Source organism: Ambystoma mexicanum, chromosome 2q, assembly GCF_040938575.1.
Source record: "Ambystoma mexicanum isolate Mex_15411 chromosome 2q, UKY_AmexF1_1, whole genome shotgun sequence".
In the NCBI taxonomy this organism is placed as follows: Eukaryota; Metazoa; Chordata; class Amphibia; order Caudata; family Ambystomatidae; genus Ambystoma; species Ambystoma mexicanum.
Genome location: NC_090924.1, coordinates 158,872,178 through 158,890,372, shown reverse-complemented (window position 1 = coordinate 158,890,372; position 18,195 = coordinate 158,872,178).

Below are 18,195 nucleotides of genomic sequence, written 5' to 3'. Positions count from 1 at the left end.
CACAATTTACATCACATTTTATCAAAAACCTCCCCCTTGGGTACTATTCAAACAGTGAAACAAAAGGAATATATTCCACATTCCATATTCTCCCATTCCACATTCTACATTCTCCAATTCCACATTCTCTGATTCCACATTCGACATTCTCTGATTACACTTTCTCCCATTCCACATTCTTTCATTCCACATGACACATTCTCCCATTCAACATGACACATTCTTAGGCTCAGACTGGAATATAGGGCTATATGCCCATGGCCGAACCAAAAATGCAACATTCTGGTGTGGACATGTTTTTTTGGTCAAAGTGGGCTACTTTATGGGCCAATGTGGGCCAGTTTAATGAGTTACTTCACTATGCTGCTAATCATTTTGAACAGTGTTGCTGAATTCATATTTTTTAAGAAGCACAATTTGTATTACATTTTATCAAAAAACTCCCCCTTGGTCTCTATTCAAACACTGTAACTAAAGGAATAAATAGCCTTTTTCAACCGTGGGCCACTTTTTTATTGGTGCGGAGACGATTGTATGGCCCAGTCCGACCCTACACATTCCACATTCTCACATTATCCCATTTTACATCCTGCATTTTATCATTCTACATTCTTGCATTCCGCATTCTCCATTCCACATTCTACATTCTCCAATTTTGCTTTCTACATTCTCACATTATCCCATTTTACATCCTACATTCTATCATTCTACATTCTTGCATTCCACATTCTCCATTCAGCATTCTACATTCTCCCATTTTCTCATTCCACATTCTCCCATTGTGCTTTCTACATTCTCCCATTCCAAATTCTAAATTCTCCCAATTCAACATTCCACATTCTACATTCTCCCATTCCACATTCTATATTCTCCCATTCCACATTCACCCATTCTGGATTCTAAATTCTCCCATTCCACATTCTATATTCTCCCATTCCACATTCACCCATTCTGGATTCTAAATTCTCACATTTCACATTCTCCCATTCCAAACTCTAAACTCTCCCATTCTACATTCCACATACTACATTCTCCCATTCTCAATTCTACATTCTCCCATTCCACATTCTGGCATTTTCCCATTCCACATTCTCCCATTCAGCATTCTACATTCTCCCATTCCACATTTTCCCAATCCACATTCCACTCTCTACATTCTTCCCTTCCACATTCTACATTCTCCAATTCCACATCTCCCATTCTGCATCCTACATTCTCCCATTCCAGATGAGACATTCTACCATTTAACATTCCACAATCTACATTCAGCCGTTCCGCATTCCACATTCCACATTCTACATTCTCCCATTCCACATTCTCACATTCCACATTCTCTTATTCCATGTTCTATATTCTCTCATTCCACATTTTATATTCTCCCATTCCACATCCTACATTACCCTTTCCACATTCTCCCATTTCACATTCTCTCATTCCACATACTACTTTCTCTCATGGCACATTCTCCCATTCAAGATTCTCTCATTCCACATTGTCCCATTCTACTTTCTCCCATTCCACATTCTACATTCTACATTCTACCATTCCACATTCTAAAGTATCTCATTCCACATTCTTCTGATTATCACATTCCACATTCTCCATTCTCCCATTCCACATTCTCCCATTCCACATTTTATATTCTCTCATTCCACATTCTCCCATTCCACATTCTCTCATTCCACATTTTACATTCTCTCAACACACTTTCTCCCATCCACATTCTCTTATTCCCCATTCTATATTCTCTTTTTTTCACATTAGACATTCTGCCAGTCCACATTACACATTCTTAGGCTCTGACGGGCATATATGCCAATAGGTCCATGGCCTAACCAAAAATGAAAAATTCTGGTGTGGACCTGTGTGTTTGGTAAACGTCAGCCAATTTTCTGGCCAATGTGGGACAGTTTAATGAGTTATTTCACTAATTGTTTTGACAAGTGTTGCTGAATGAATATTCTTTATGATGCTCAATTTACATTACATTTTATCAAAAAACTTCCTCTTGGGTACTATTCAAACAGTGAAACAAAAGTAATAAATTCCAAATTCTCTCATTCCAAATTCTATAATCTCTCATTCCACATTCTACATTTTCCCATTCCACATTCTACATTCTCCAATTCCACATTCTACATTCTCCCATTCCACATTCTATAATCTCTCATTCACATTCTACATTCTCTCATTCCACATTCTATAATCTTTCATTCCACATTCTACATTCTCCCATTCCACATTCTACATTCTCCAATTCCACATTCTTCCATTCCACATCTCTCATTCCACATTCGACATTCTCTCATTCCACTTTCTCCCATTCCACATTCTCTCATTCCACATTCTACATTCTCCCATTCCAAATGACACATTCTTAGGCTCAGACTGGCCTATAGGGCAATAGGCCCATGGCTGAACCAAAAATGCAAAATTCTGGTGTGGACATTTTTGTTGGTCAAAGTGGGCTACTTTATTGGCCAATGTGGGCCAGTTTAATGAGTTACTTCACTGTGCTGATAATCATTTTGATCAGTGTTGCTGAATTAATATTTTTTAAGATGCACAATGTGCAATACAATTTATAAAAAAAAACTCCCCCTTGGGTTCTATTCAAACAGTGCAACTGTGGGCCACTTTTCTATTGGTGGCGAGATGATTATATAGCCCAGTCCGCCCCTACACATTCCACATTCTCACATTCTCACATTTTACATTCCACATTCTATCATTCTACATTCTTGCATTCCACATTCTCCATTCTACATTCTACATTCTCCCATTCTCCCATTCCACATTCTTCCATTCCAAATTTGACATTCTCCCATTCTACATTCCACATTCTACATCCTCCCATTCCACATTTTCCCATTCAAAATTCTACTTTCTCCCATTTCACTTTCCACAATCTACATTCTCCCGTTCCACATTCCATATTCTCACATTCCACATTCTCTCATTCCATGTCCTATATGCTCTCATTCAACATTTTATATTCTCCCATTCCACATCCCATATTACCCTTTCCACATTCTTCCATTCCACATTCTCTCATTCCACATACTACTTTCTCACATTCCACATTCTCCTATTCAACATTATACCATTCAACATTCTCCCTTTCCACATTCTCCCATTCCACTTTCTCCCATTCCACATTCTAAAGTCTCTCATTCCACATTCTTCAGTTTTCCCATTCCACATTTTCCATTCTTCCCTTCCACATTCTCCCATTCCACATTCTATCATTCCACATTTTATATTCTCTCATTCCACATTCTCCAATTCCATTCTCCCATTCTACATTCTCTCATTCCACATTCCACATTATCTCATTCCACTTTCTCCCATTCCACATTCTCTCATTCTAATTCTATATTCCCCTATTCCACATTCTAAATTCTCCTAGTTCACTTTAAACATTGTTAGGCTCGGACAATCTTATATGGCAATAGGTCCATGGCCGAACCAAAAATGCAATATTCTGGTGTTGACCCGTGTGTTTGGTCAACGTCAGCCACTTTTCTGGCCAATGTAGACCAGTTTAATGAGTTATTTCAATATGTTGCTAATCATTTTGACCAGTGTTGCTGAATGAATATTCTTTATGATGCACATTTTATTTAAAAAACTCCCCCTTGGGTTCTATTCAAACAGTGAAACAAAAGGAATAAATTCCACATTCTCTTATTCCACATTCTATAATCTCTCATTCCACATTCTATAATCTCTCATTCCACATTCTACATTCTCCCATTCCACATTCTACATTCTACTATTCCGCATTCTTCCATTCCACATTCTCTCATTCCACATTTGACATTCTCTCTTTCAACTTTCTCCCATTGAACATTCTCCCATTCCAAATTCTACATTTGCCCATTCAACATTCCAATTCTACATTCTCCCATTCAACATTCTCCATTCTCCCATTCCACATTCTCTCATGCCACATTCTAAATTTTCTCATTCTACATTCTCCTATTCCACATTCCCCCATTCCACATTCTCCCATTCCACATTCTCCTGTTCCACATTTCACATTCTCCATTTTCCCGTTCCAAATTCTCCATTCTCTCATTCCATATTCTTCCGATTATACCATTCCACATATTCTATTCTCCCATTGCGCATTCTCCCATTCCAGATTCTCTCCTTCCATATTATATATTCTGCCATTCCACATTCTGCATTCTTCAATGCCACACTCTCCCATTCCACATTCTCTCATTCCACATTCTACATTCTCTCATTCCACATTTCCCATTCCACATTCTCCCATTCCACTTTCTCCCTTTCCACATTCCACATTCTCCGATTCCACAATTTTAATTCACTCATTCCACATGCTTCTGATTATCCCATTCCACATTCTTGATCCTGCCATTCTACTTTCTTCCATTCCACATTCTTGCATTCCACATTCTCCAATTCCACATTCTACATTCTCCGATTCCACATTCTCCCATTCCACATTGGCTCATTCCACATTCTACATTCTCTCACTCCACTTTTTTCCATTCCACATTCTCTGGTTCAATATTCTATATTCTCTTATTCCACATTATACATTCTCCCAGTCCACATTACATATTTGTAGGCTCAGATATGCATATAGGGCAATAGGTGATGAGGCCCGATGTCTTTGATGAACACTTTACATTCTCACATTCTCCCATTCCACATTCCTCATTCTCCCATTCCACATTCTCCCATGTTCCCATTCCACATTCTCCCATTCCACATTCTACATTCTCACATTCCACATTCCACATTCTACATTGTCCCATTCCACATTCCACATTCCACATTCTACATTCTCACATTCCACATTCCCCCATTCCAAATTCTACATTCTACCATTCCATATTCCACATTCTACATTCTCCTATTCCACATTCCACATTCTATATTCTCCCATTCCACATTCACCCATTGCACATTATCTCATTCCACTTTCTATATTCTCTCATGCCATATTCTACATTCTCCCATTCCATATCCTGCATTCCCCTATTCCACATCCTCCATTGCACATTCTCCCATTCCACTTTCCCCCGTTCCACATTCCACATTCTACATTCTCCCATTCCACAATCTAAATTCCCTCATTCCACATTCTTCCAATTATCCCATTCCACATTCTCCATTCTTCCATTCAACATTCTCCCATTCCACATTGTCTCAGTCCACATTCTAAAATCTCCCATTCCACATTCTACATTCTACCATTCCACATTCTACATTCTCCCATTCCACATTCTCCCATTCCACATTCTCTCATTCCACATTCTACATTCTCTCATTCAACTTTCTCCCATTGCACATTTTCTCATTCCACATGGTATATTCTCTTATTCCACATTCTTCATTCTCCCAGTCCACATTACACATTCCTAGGCTCAGATGGCCATGGCCAAAAAAAAAATGCAAAATTCTGGTGTGGACCCAACTGTTTGTTCAAAGGCAGCCCCTTTTTTGGTCAATGTGGGCCAGTTTGATGAGTTATTTCGCTATGCTGCTAATCGTGTTGATCAGTGTTGCTGAATGAATATTCTTTAAGATGGACAATTTACATCACATTTTATCAAAAAACTCCCCCTTGGGTAGTATTCAAACAGTGTAACAAAAGGAAAAAATAGCCTTTTGCAACTGTGGCCCACTATTTTATTGGTGCCTAGACAAAGACAATTGTATGGCCCAGTCCGACCCTGCATATTTCAGATTCTCCCATTCTCTGATTTTAAATTCTACATTCTATCATTTTACATTCTCACATTCCACATTCTCCATTACACATTCTACATTCTCCCATTCTCCAATTTTGCATTCTACATTCTCACATTCCACATTCTCCCATTCCACATTCCTCATTCTGCCATTCTACATTCTTCCATGTTCCCATTCCACATTCTACATTCTCCCATTCCATATTCTCCCATTCCTCATTCTACATTCTCTCATTCCAGATTGCACATTCCAAAGTCCACATTCTACATTCCCCCATTCCACATCCTCCCATTCCAAATTCTACATTCTCCCATTCCACATTCCACAATTTACATTCTCCCATTCTGCATTCCACATTCCACATTGCACATTCCACATTCTCCCATTCCACATTCTCCCATTCTACTTTCTACCAATCCACATTCCAAATTCTACATTCTCCCATTCTAATCCACATTCTCCATTCTCCCATTCCACATTCTTCCATTCCACATTCCCTCATTCCACATTCTATATTCTCCCATTCCACATTCTACATTCTCCCATTTCATGTGCTACATTCTCCCATTCCACATTCTCCCATTCCACATTTTCTCATTCCACATTCTACATTCCCTCATTCATTCCACATTCTCTCATTCCACATTCTACATTATCTCATTTCTCATCCTCCCACTCCACAATCGCCCATTCCACATTCTCCCATTCCACTTTCTCCTATTCCAAATTCCACATTCCACATTATAAAGTCTCTCATTCCACATTCTTATGATTATCCAATTCCATATTCTCCATTCTTCCATTCCACATTCTCCAATTCCATATTCTCTCATTCCACATTATAAATTCTCTCATTCCACATTGTACATTCTCCCATTCCACATTTGACATTCTCCCATTCCACATTGTCCCATTCCACATTCTCTCATTCCACATTCTACATTCTCTAATTCCACTTTCTCCAATTCCACATTCTCTCATTTCACATTCTATATTCTTATTCCTCATTCTACATTCTACCAGTTCACATTACACATTTTTAGGCTCAGACTGGCTTATAGGCCAATAGGTCCCTGGGCAAACCATAAAATGCAAAATTCTGTTGTGGACACGTTTATTTGGTGAAAGTCGGACACTTTTCTGGCTAATGTGGGCCAGTTTAATGAGTTATTTCACTATGCTGCTAATCATTTTGACAAGTGTTGCTGAATGAATATTCTTTACGTTGCACAATTTACATCACATTTTATCAAAAAACTCCCCCTTGGGTACTATTCAAACAGTGAAACAAAAGGAATAAATGCCGCATTCTCTCATTCCACATTCTACATTCTACATTCTCCCATTGCACATTCTACATTCTTCAATTTCACATTCGTACATTCCACATTCTCTCATTCCACATTTGACATTCTCTCATTCCACATGACACATTCTTAGGCTCAGACTGACCAATAATAGGCACATGGCGGAACCAAAAATGCAAAATTCTGGTGTGGACATGTTTTTTTGGTCAATGTGTGCTACTTTATGGACCAATGTGGGCCAGTTTAATGAGTTACTTTACTATGCTGCTAATCATTTTCTGATCAGTGTTGCTGAATTAATATTTTTAATATGCACAATTTGCATTACATTTTATCAACAAACTCCCCCTTGAGTTCTATTCAAACAGTGTAACTAAAGGAATAAATAGCTTTTTGCATCTGTGGGCCACTTTTTTATTGGTGCCGAGATGATTGTATGACCCAGTCCGACCCTACACATTCCACATTCTCACTTTCTCCCATTTTACATTCTACATTATCTCATTGTACGTTGTTGCATTCCACATTCTCCATTCCACTTTCTATATTCTCCTATTCTCAAATGTTGCATTCTATATTCTCACATTCTCCCACTCCACATTCCTCAATCTCCCATTCCACACTCATCGATTTTCCCATTCCACATTCTCCCATTCTCAAATTTTGTATTCTATATTCTCACATTTTTCCATTCCACATTCCTCATTCCTCATTCTCTCATTCCACATTCTCCCATTCCACAATCTCCCATTCCACATTCTTCCATTCCACATTCTGCTGTTCCATATTCTAAATGTTCTCATTCCACAATCTTCTGATTATCCCATTCCAAATTCTACATTCTCCCATTCCACATTCTCCCATTCCAAATTCTACCATCTCTGATTTCACATTCCACAATCTACATTCTCCTGTTCCGCTTTCCACATTCCACATTCTAAATTCTCCCATTCCACATTCTCCCATTCCACATTCTCTCATTCTACATACTACTTTCTCTCATTCCAAATACTCCCATTCAAAATATTTCCATTCCACGTTCTCAAATTCCACATTCGACATTCTACATTCTCCCATTGCACATTCCCTCATTCCACATTCTATATTCTCCCATTCCACATTCTACATTCTCCCAATTCATATTCAACATTCTCCCATTCCACATTCTCCCATTCCACATTCTCTCATTCCACATTCTACACTCTCATTCATTCCACATTCACTCACATTCTACATTTTCTCATTTCACATGCTCTCATTCCACAATCTCCCATTCCACATTCTCCCATTCCACTTTCTCCCATTCCAAAATCCACATTCTACATTTTCCCATTCCACATTATAAAGTCTCTCATTCCACATTCTTATGATTATCCGATTCCACATTATCCATTCTTCCATTCCACTTTCTCCAATTCCACATTTTTCATTCAACATTCTAAATTCTCTCATTCCACATTCTACATTCTCCCATTCCACATTCTCTCATTCCACATTCTACATTCTCTCATTCCACTTTCTCCAATTCCACATTCTCTCATTCCACATTCTATATTCTTATTCCTCATTCTACATTCTCCCAGTCCACATTACACATTTTTAGGCTCGAACTGGCCTATAGGCCAATAGGTCCTGGGCAAACCAAAAAATGCAAAATTCTGTTGTGGACACGTTTATTTGGTGAAAGTCGGCCACTTTTTTGGCCAATGTGGGCCAGTTTAATGAGTTATTTCACTATGCTGCTAATCGTTTTGACAAGTGTTGCTGAATGAATATTCTTTATGATGCTCAATTTACATTACATTTTATCAAAATATTCTTTACGATGCACAATTTACATCACATTTTATCAAAAAACTCCCCCTTGGGTACTATTCAAACAGTGAAACAAAAGGAATATATTCCACATTCCATATTCTCCCATTCCACATTCTACATTCTCCAATTCCACATTCTCTGATTCCACATTCGACATTCTCTGATTACACTTTCTCCCATTCCACATTCTTTCATTCCACATGACACATTCTCCCATTCAACATGACACATTCTTAGGCTCAGACTGGAATATAGGGCTATAGGCCCATGGCCGAACCAAAAATGCAACATTCTGGTGTGGACATGTTTTTTTGGTCAAAGTGGGCTACTTTATGGGCCAATGTTTTAAGAAGCACAATTTGTATTACATTTTATCAAAAAACTCCCCCTTGGTCTCTATTCAAACACTGTAACTAAAGGTATAAATAGCCTTTTTCAACCGTGGGCCACTTTTTTATTGGTGCGGAGACGATTGTATGGCCCAGTCCGACCCTACACATTCCACATTCTCACATTATCCCATTTTACATCCTGCATTCTATCATTCTACATTCTTGCATTCCACATTCTCCATTCCACATTCTACATTCTCCCATTCCAAATTCTAAATTCTCCCATTCAACATTCCACATTCTACATTCTCCCATTCCACATTCTATATTCTCCCATTCCACATTCACCCATTCTGGATTCTAAATTCTCACATTTCACATTCTCCCATTCCAAACTCTAAACTCTCCCATTCTACATTCCACATACTACATTCTCCCATTCTCAATTCTACATTCTCCCATTCCACATTCTGGCATTTTCCCATTCCACATTCTCCCTTTGAAAATTCTACATTCTCCCATTCCACATTTTCCCATTCCACATTCCACTCTCTACATTCTTCCCTTCCACATTCTACATTCTCCAATTCCACATCTCCCATTCTGCATTCTACATTCTCCCATTCCAGATGAGACATTCTATCATTTAACATTCCACAATCTACATTCAGCCGTTCCGCATTCCACATTCCACATTCTACATTCTCCCATTCCACATTCTCACATTCCACATTCTCTTATTCCATGTTCTATATTCTCTCATTCCACATTTTATATTCTCCCATTCCACATCCTACATTACCCTTTCCACATTCTCCCATTTCACATTCTCTCATTCCACATACTACTTTCTCTCATGGCACATTCTCCCATTCAAGATTCTCTCATTCCACATTGTCCCATTCTACTTTATCCCACTCCCATTCCACATTCCACATTCTACATTCTACCATTCCACATTCTAAAGTATCTCATTCCACATTCTTCTGATTATCACATTCCACATTCTCCATTCTCCCATTCCACATTTTATATTCTCTCATTCCACATTCTCCCATTCCACATTCTCTCATTCCACATTTTACATTCTCTCAACACACTTTCTCCCATCCACATTCTCTTATTCCCCATTCTATATTCTCTTTTTTTCACATTAGACATTCTGTCAGTCCACATTACACATTCTTAGGCTCGGACGGGCCTATATGGCAATAGGTCCATGGCCTAACCAAAAATGCAAAATTCTGGTGTGGACCTGTGTGTTTGGTCAACGTCAGCCAATTTTCTGGCCAATGTTGGACAGTTTAATGAGTTATTTCACTAATTGTTTTGACCAGTGTTGCTGAATGAATATTCTTTATGATGCTCAATTTACATTACATTTTATCAAAAAACTTCCTCTTGGGTACTATTCAAACAGTGAAACAAAAGTAATAAATTCCAAATTCTCTCATTCCAAATTCTATAATCTCTCATTCCACATTCTACATTTTCCCATTCCACATTCTACATTCTCCAATTCCACATTCTACATTCTCTCATTCCACATTCTATAATCTTTCATTCCACATTCTACATTCCCCCATTCCACATTCTACATTCTCCAATTCCACATTCTTCCATTCCACATCTCTCATTCCACATTCGACATTCTCTCATTCCACTTTCTCCCATTCCACATTCTCTCATTCCACATTCTACATTCTCCCATTCCAAATGACACATTCTTAGGCTCAGACTGGCCTATAGGGCAATAGGCCCATGGCCGAACCAAAAATGCAAAATTCTGGTGTGGACATTTTTGTTGGTCAAAGTGGGCTACTTTATTAGCCAATGTGGGCCAGTTTAATGAGTTACTTCACTATGCTGATAATCATTTTGATCAGTGTTGCTGAATTAATATGTTTTAAGATGCACAATGTGCAATACAATTTATAAAAAAAACTCCCCCTTGGGTTCTATTCAAACAGTGTAACTAAAGGAATAGCCTTGTGCAACTGTGGGCCACTTTTCTATTGGTGGCGAGATGATTGTATAGCCCAGTCCGACCCTACACATTCCACATTCTCACATTCTCACATTTTACATTCCACATTCTATCATTCTACATTCTTGCATTCCACATTCTCCATTCTACATTCTACATTCTCCCATTCTTCCATTCCACATTCTTCCATTCCAAATTTGACATTCTCCCATTCTACATTCCACATTCTACATCCTCCCATTCCACATTTTCCCATTCAAAATTCTACTTTCTCCCATTTCACTTTCCACAATCTACATTCTCCTGTTCCACATTCCATATTCTCACATTCCACATTCTCTCATTCCATGTTCTATATGCTCTCATTCAACATTTTATATTCTCCCATTCCACATCCCATATTACCCTTTCCACATTCTTCCATTCCACATTCTCTCATTCCACATACTACTTTCTCACATTCCACATTCTCCTATTCAACATTATACCATTCAACATTCTCCCTTTCCACATTCTCCCATTCCACTTTCTCCCATTCCACATTCTAAAGTCTCTCATTCCACATTCTTCAGTTTTCCCATTCCACATTTTCCATTCTTCCATTCCACATTCTCCCATTCCACATTCTATCATTCCACATTTTATATTCTCTCATTCCACATTCTCCAATTCCACATTCTCCCATTCTACATTCTCTCATTCCACATTCCACATTATCTCATTCCACTTTCTCCCATTCCACATTCTCTCATTCTAATTCTATATTCCCCTATTCCACATTCTAAATTCTCCTAGTTCACTTTAAACATTGTTAGGCTCGGACAATCTTATATGGCAATAGGTCCATGGCCGAACCAAAAATGCAATATTCTGGTGTTGACCCGTGTGTTTGGTCAACGTCAGCCACTTTTCTGGCCAATGTAGACCAGTTTAATGAGTTATTTCAATATGTTGCTAATCATTTTGACCAGTGTTGCTGAATGAATATTCTTTATGATGCACATTTTATTTAAAAAAAACTCCCCCTTGGGTTCTATTCAAACAGTGAAATAAAAGGAATAAATTCCACATTCTCTTATTCCACATTCTATAATCTCTCATTCCACATTCTATAATCTCTCATTCCACATTCTACATTCTCCCATTCCACATTCTACATTCTACTATTCCACATTCTTCCATTCCACATTCTCTCATTCCACATTTGACATTCTCTCATTCAACTTTCTCCCATTGAACATTCTCCCATTCCAAATTCTACATTTGCCCATTCAACATTCCAATTCTACATTCTCCCATTCAACATTCTCCATTCTCCCACTCCACATTCTCTCATGCCACATTCTAAATTTTCTCATTCTACATTCTCCTATTCCACATTCCCCATTCCACATTCTCCCATTCCACATTCTCCTGTTCCACATTTCACATTCTCCATTTTCCCGTTCCAAATTCTCCATTCTCTCATTCCATATTCTTCCGATTATACCATTCCACATATTCTATTCTCCCATTGCGCATTCTCCCATTCCAGATTCTCTCCTTCCATATTATATATTCTGCCATTTCACATTCTGCATTCTTCCATGCCACACTCTCCCATTCCACATTCTCTCATTCCACATTCTACATTCTCTCATTCCACATTTCCCATTCCACATTCTCCCATTCCACTTTCTCCCTTTCCACATTCCACATTCTCCGATTCCACAATTATAATTCACTCATTCCACATGCTTCTGATTATCCCATTCCACATTCTTGATCCTGCCATTCTACTTTCTTCCATTCCACATTCTTGCATTCCACATTCTCCAATTCCACATTCTACATTCTCCCATTCCACATTCTCCCATTCCACATTGGCTCATTCCACATTCTACATTCTCTCACTCCACTTTTTTCCATTCCACATTCTCTGGTTCCATATTCTATATTCTCTTATTCCACATTATACATTCTCCCAGTCCACATTACATATTTGTAGGCTCAGATATGCATATAGGGCAATAGGTGCATGGCCGAACCAAAAGTGCTAAATTCTGGTGTGGACCCGTGTTTTCAGTCAAAGCTGTCCAATTTTGTAGCTGAATGAATATTCTTTCAGATGCACATTTTGCATCACATTTTATCAAAAAACCTTCCACATTTTATATTCTCTCAGTCGACAGTCCACATGCTCCCATTCCACATGTTCTCATGCCACATTTGACATTCTTTCATTCCACATTCTCCTATTCCACATTCTCCCATTCCACATTCTCCCATTCCACAGTCTCCTGTCCCACATTCCATATTCTACATTCTTCCATTCCACATTCTCCATTCTCATTCCATATTCTTCCGATTATACCATTCCACATATTCCATTCTCCCATTCCACATTCTCCCATTCCACATTCTTGCATTCCACCTTCTATATTCTCTCATTCCACATTCTACATTCACCTATTCTACATTCTGCATTCTCCCATGCCGCATTCTCCTATTCCACATTCTCCTATCTCTCATTCCACATTTCCCATTCGACATTCTCCCATTCCACAGTCTCCTGTCCCACATTCCATATTCTACATTCTTCTATTCCACATTCTACATTCTCATTCCATATTCTTCCGATTATACCATTCCACATATTCCATTCTCCCATTCCACATTCTCCCATCCCACATTCATGCATTCCACCTTCTATATTCTCTCATTCCACATTCTACATTCACCTATTCTACATTCTGCATTCTCCCATGCCGCATTCTCCTATTCCACATTCTACATTCTCTTATTCCACATTTCCCATTCCACATTCTCCCGTTCCACTTTCTCCCATTCCACATTCCACATTCTGCATTCTTCCATTCCACATTTTAAATTCTCTCATTCCACATGCTTCCTATTATCCCATTCCACATTTTCAATCCTCCTATTCCACATTCTCCCATTCCACATTCTCTCATTCCACATTCTACATTCTCTGATTCCACTTTCTCCCATTACACATTCTACATTCTCCAACTCTACATTCTCCCATTTCACATTCTCCCATTCCACAGTCTCCTGTCCCACATTCCATATTCTACATTCTTCTATTCCACATTCTCCATTCTCATCCATATTCTTCCGATTATACCATTCCACATATTCCATTCTCCCATTCCACATTCTCCCATTCCACATTCTTGCATTCCACCTTCTATATTCTCTCATTCCACATTCTACAATCACCTATTCTACATTCTGCATTCTCCCATGCCGCATTCTCCTATTCTACATTCTACATTCTCTCATTCCACATTTCCCATTCCACATTCTCCCATTCCACAGTCTCCTGTCCCACATTCCATATTCTACATTCTTCTATTCCACATTCTACATTCTCATTCCATATTCTTCCGATTATACCATTCAACATATTCCATTCTCCCATTCCACATTCTCCCATTCCACATTCTTGCATTCCACCTTCTATATTCTCTCATTCCACATTCTACATTCACCTATTCTACATTCTGCATTCTCCCATGCCGCATTCTCCTATTCCACATTCTACATTCTCTCATTCCACATTTCCCATTCCACATTCTCCCGTTCCACTTTCTCCCATTCCACATTCCACATTCTGCATTCTTCCATTCCACATTTTAAATTCACTCATTCCACATGCTTCCTATTATCCTATTCCACATTTTCAATCCTCCTATTCCACATTCTCCCATTCCACATTCTCTCATTCCACATTCTACATTCTCTGATTCCACTTTCTCCCATTACACATTCTACATTCTCCAACTCTACATTCTCCCATTCCACATTCTCTCATTCCACATTTTCTCATTCCACATTCTACATTCTCTCACCCCACTTTCTTCCATTCCACATTCTCTCGTTCCATATTCTATATTCTCTTATTCCACATTCTACATTCTCCCAGTCCACATTACATATTTGTAGGCTCAGATATGCATATAGGGCAATAGGCGCATGGCCGAACCAAAAATGCTAAATTCTGGTGTGGACCCGTGTTTTTGGTCAAAACTGTCCAATTTTCTGGCCAATGTTGGCCAGTTTAATGAGTTACTTCACAATGCTGCTAATCGTTTTGAGCAGTGTTGCTGAAAGAATATTCTTTAAGATGCACAATTTACATCACATTTTTACCAAAAAACACCCCTTCAGTATTGTTCAAACAGTTCAACAAAAGTAATAAATAGGAAATTTGCAATGGTGGGCTACTTTTTTTTGGTGCACGACACAATTGTATGCCCCAGTCTTACCCTACACATTCCAAATTCTCACATTCTCCATTTTACATTCTACATTCTATCATTCTCCATTCTCGCATTCCACATTCTCCAGCATGGGGTCTGGCATGGATTCACATGCTCATGAATATTCCCCGTCGTCAGGCCGGGAATCCTCGGTATAGAAAAAATCAGTATCAGTTTCGTTTCTGATCTGTCTTTCTCAGTAGTAACCAATCACTGGTCTCTGGGTCATAGTGTCCCCAGCCAATGACTGCCCTCTCCCTAAGCCCCACCCCTGGCACCCATCCTCAGACTTTTACCACACGTTCAAGTGTTGGGAGTCCTCGTGCTTAGCTCTCGAGCTTTTGCTGCGTTTTCGCGCTTTTTTCAGGAGATTTTCTCATTTTTTCGGTTAAAAGAGCCTCAAGCTCCACCGTTTCTACTTCCGATCAACGGGGATCCGTTTCGGAGTTTTCTACACCCCTCAAGGGTGATGATTCCGTCGAGTTACGCTTTTGGAGGATTCCAGAAGTTCCGAGGCCTACCCCGGACATTGCCCAGGAGAAAGGGAGCTCGACGCCCGGGAAGCTATTCAGGACCTGCCCTGGATGCCAGCTTCAGAACGTTTTCAAGGAGGACAAGCATTCGTTATGGCTCTACTGTCTCCATGAGGACAGAACGCACAAGGAAAAGGACTGCGCGTTTTGTGGAAACATGTCGGAGCGGACCATGAAGGATCGCCACCTCCGTCTCGCCAACTGGCTGGAAGGTAAGAGCCTGCCAGGCAAGAAGAAGAAGAAGAAGTCAGAGCGGTCTTCTAAGTCCTGTGAGGGTGCTCCGGTGAAGGGGGCCCAACAAAAGGCTAACCACTGCGAGTCCACGGGCACCAGGAGCGCCGAACGGTCGGGCTCCTTGGCTGCCACCGACCACGAGCCAACGCTCTGGCTCGGGTAAGAGGAAGTCCGAGAACCAGGCGAAGCTTCTGGAGAGGCCCCGGTTGATCTCGAAGACTCCGGCAGAGGGGGAGCGAGGCTCGGACCCTCCCCCGAAGGTGAAGGCCCCAGGCGTACAGAAGGTGACGTTGGCCGTGATTCACCCTGCTAGGACCTCGATTGAGGATGTCGCCGCGGCCCTGGCTCAGCCTGTGGAGGCTACACCAGTGGAGGCGCCCTCAGGTACCAGAGTCTCCCTGCCACCGCGGAGGGAGTCGTCTTTCAGGCCCATCGAGAAGACCCCCACGAAGTCCTCGTTGGAAAGGGGGGGGAGGGGGTGGTGGCCGTCGTGGATACGGACACGACCTCTGAAGTGGAGCTCATCCAAGTCGTGGAGGAGACCCAGCCCATCGGGAGGGATCCCGACGAGGGAGACGACGAGGGCGACGGTGACGCAAACGAGGCTCCTCAAGAGCCCTTGCTCCCGTTGTTTCCGGTGCCGCAGGACACCTCGGCGGCCATTTTGTCAGCCATCCAGTCCTTATGCTCGGAGATAAGGACTAGGTTGCCCCTTCCCCCGACGGAGGAGCCTGAGCCAGACCCGACGGAGGATCCAGAGCCAGGATCTTCGGGGAGCCCACCGCTTAAGAGCTTAAGAAGAGGAGGACGCATCTAGGCCTACTCTCTCGCCTCTGCGGCCTTCTCTGCCTTCCCCCCGGTCCACTACCCACGGAGATGATACAGGCATGGACATGACTACGACGGGTACGGATGACGACAGAGGCGACGACGGGACGTGTCCCCCGTCGCCCCCTGCCGGGGCGTCCCCGCCCGATGAGATTGGATCCTTCCATGCAATGATCTCCAGGGCATCCGAGCTCTTCCAGCTCTGCCCCGAGGAAAAGAAGAAGGAGGGGTTCCTTTACCAGCGGCGCAAGGCTAAAAGGAAGACGGTCCTCGCCGTACCGCTTCTTGATGACATCTGGGATGAGGGGCTCGCCCTCCTCAAGAACCCTGCCACGGCTCCTGCGAAGAGGGACCGGTACGAGAAGAAGTACCGGGTCCCTGACGCTGCCCCCTTGTGCCTTAGGGCGCAACCTACCCCGGACTCGGTCGTTTCGGCGGCGGCCAAGAAGAAAGCGGGGGGGGGGGGCATCGGCCTCGACTTCAACCTACCCTTCGGACGGCGAGGGTAGGAAACTGGATGCGGTGGGACGACGGGTCATCTCATCTGCAGCGACGACCATCAAGGCGGCCAACGCCTTGGCCATCATAGCCCGCTATGACAGGGAGTTGTGGTTCAAGATCGCCCCTCTGTTGGACTTCCTTCCGGATGCCAAGAGGGCTGAGGCCCTGGAAATCTTGCAGGAAGGTGAGATTGCCTCGGACGATGCCATTACGGTGGCTATGGACATCGCCGACACCGGTTTCCGTCAGTTGGGCAACAGCGTTTGCCTGAGACGACGAGGATGGCTCAGGGCGACGGATTTCCGTCAGGATGTTCAGACCAAGGTTTTGGACATGCCCTTCGATGGGAACAACCTTTTTGGCAAGGCGGTTGATGAATCCCTTCAGGCGATCAAGACGGACACAGAGACGGCCCGTGCACTGGGTGTGCTCCAACAGTGACGGCCGTCCTTTCGGAGCTCCGGAGGCAGACAGGGTGCCTCCAAGGGAGCCGGCAGCAGCTCCTCTACTTACCGTCAAGCGGCAAGGTCTTCGTCGCAGGAGGCCTAGAGGGGACGCGGCAAGTCGGGTGGATCCCGCCGTCGTCGCCAAGGTGGTCAAGGAGGCAAAGCGGCCTCTAAGCAAGATTGAACCATCCGTCGGGTCGGGCCCCGCCAAAGC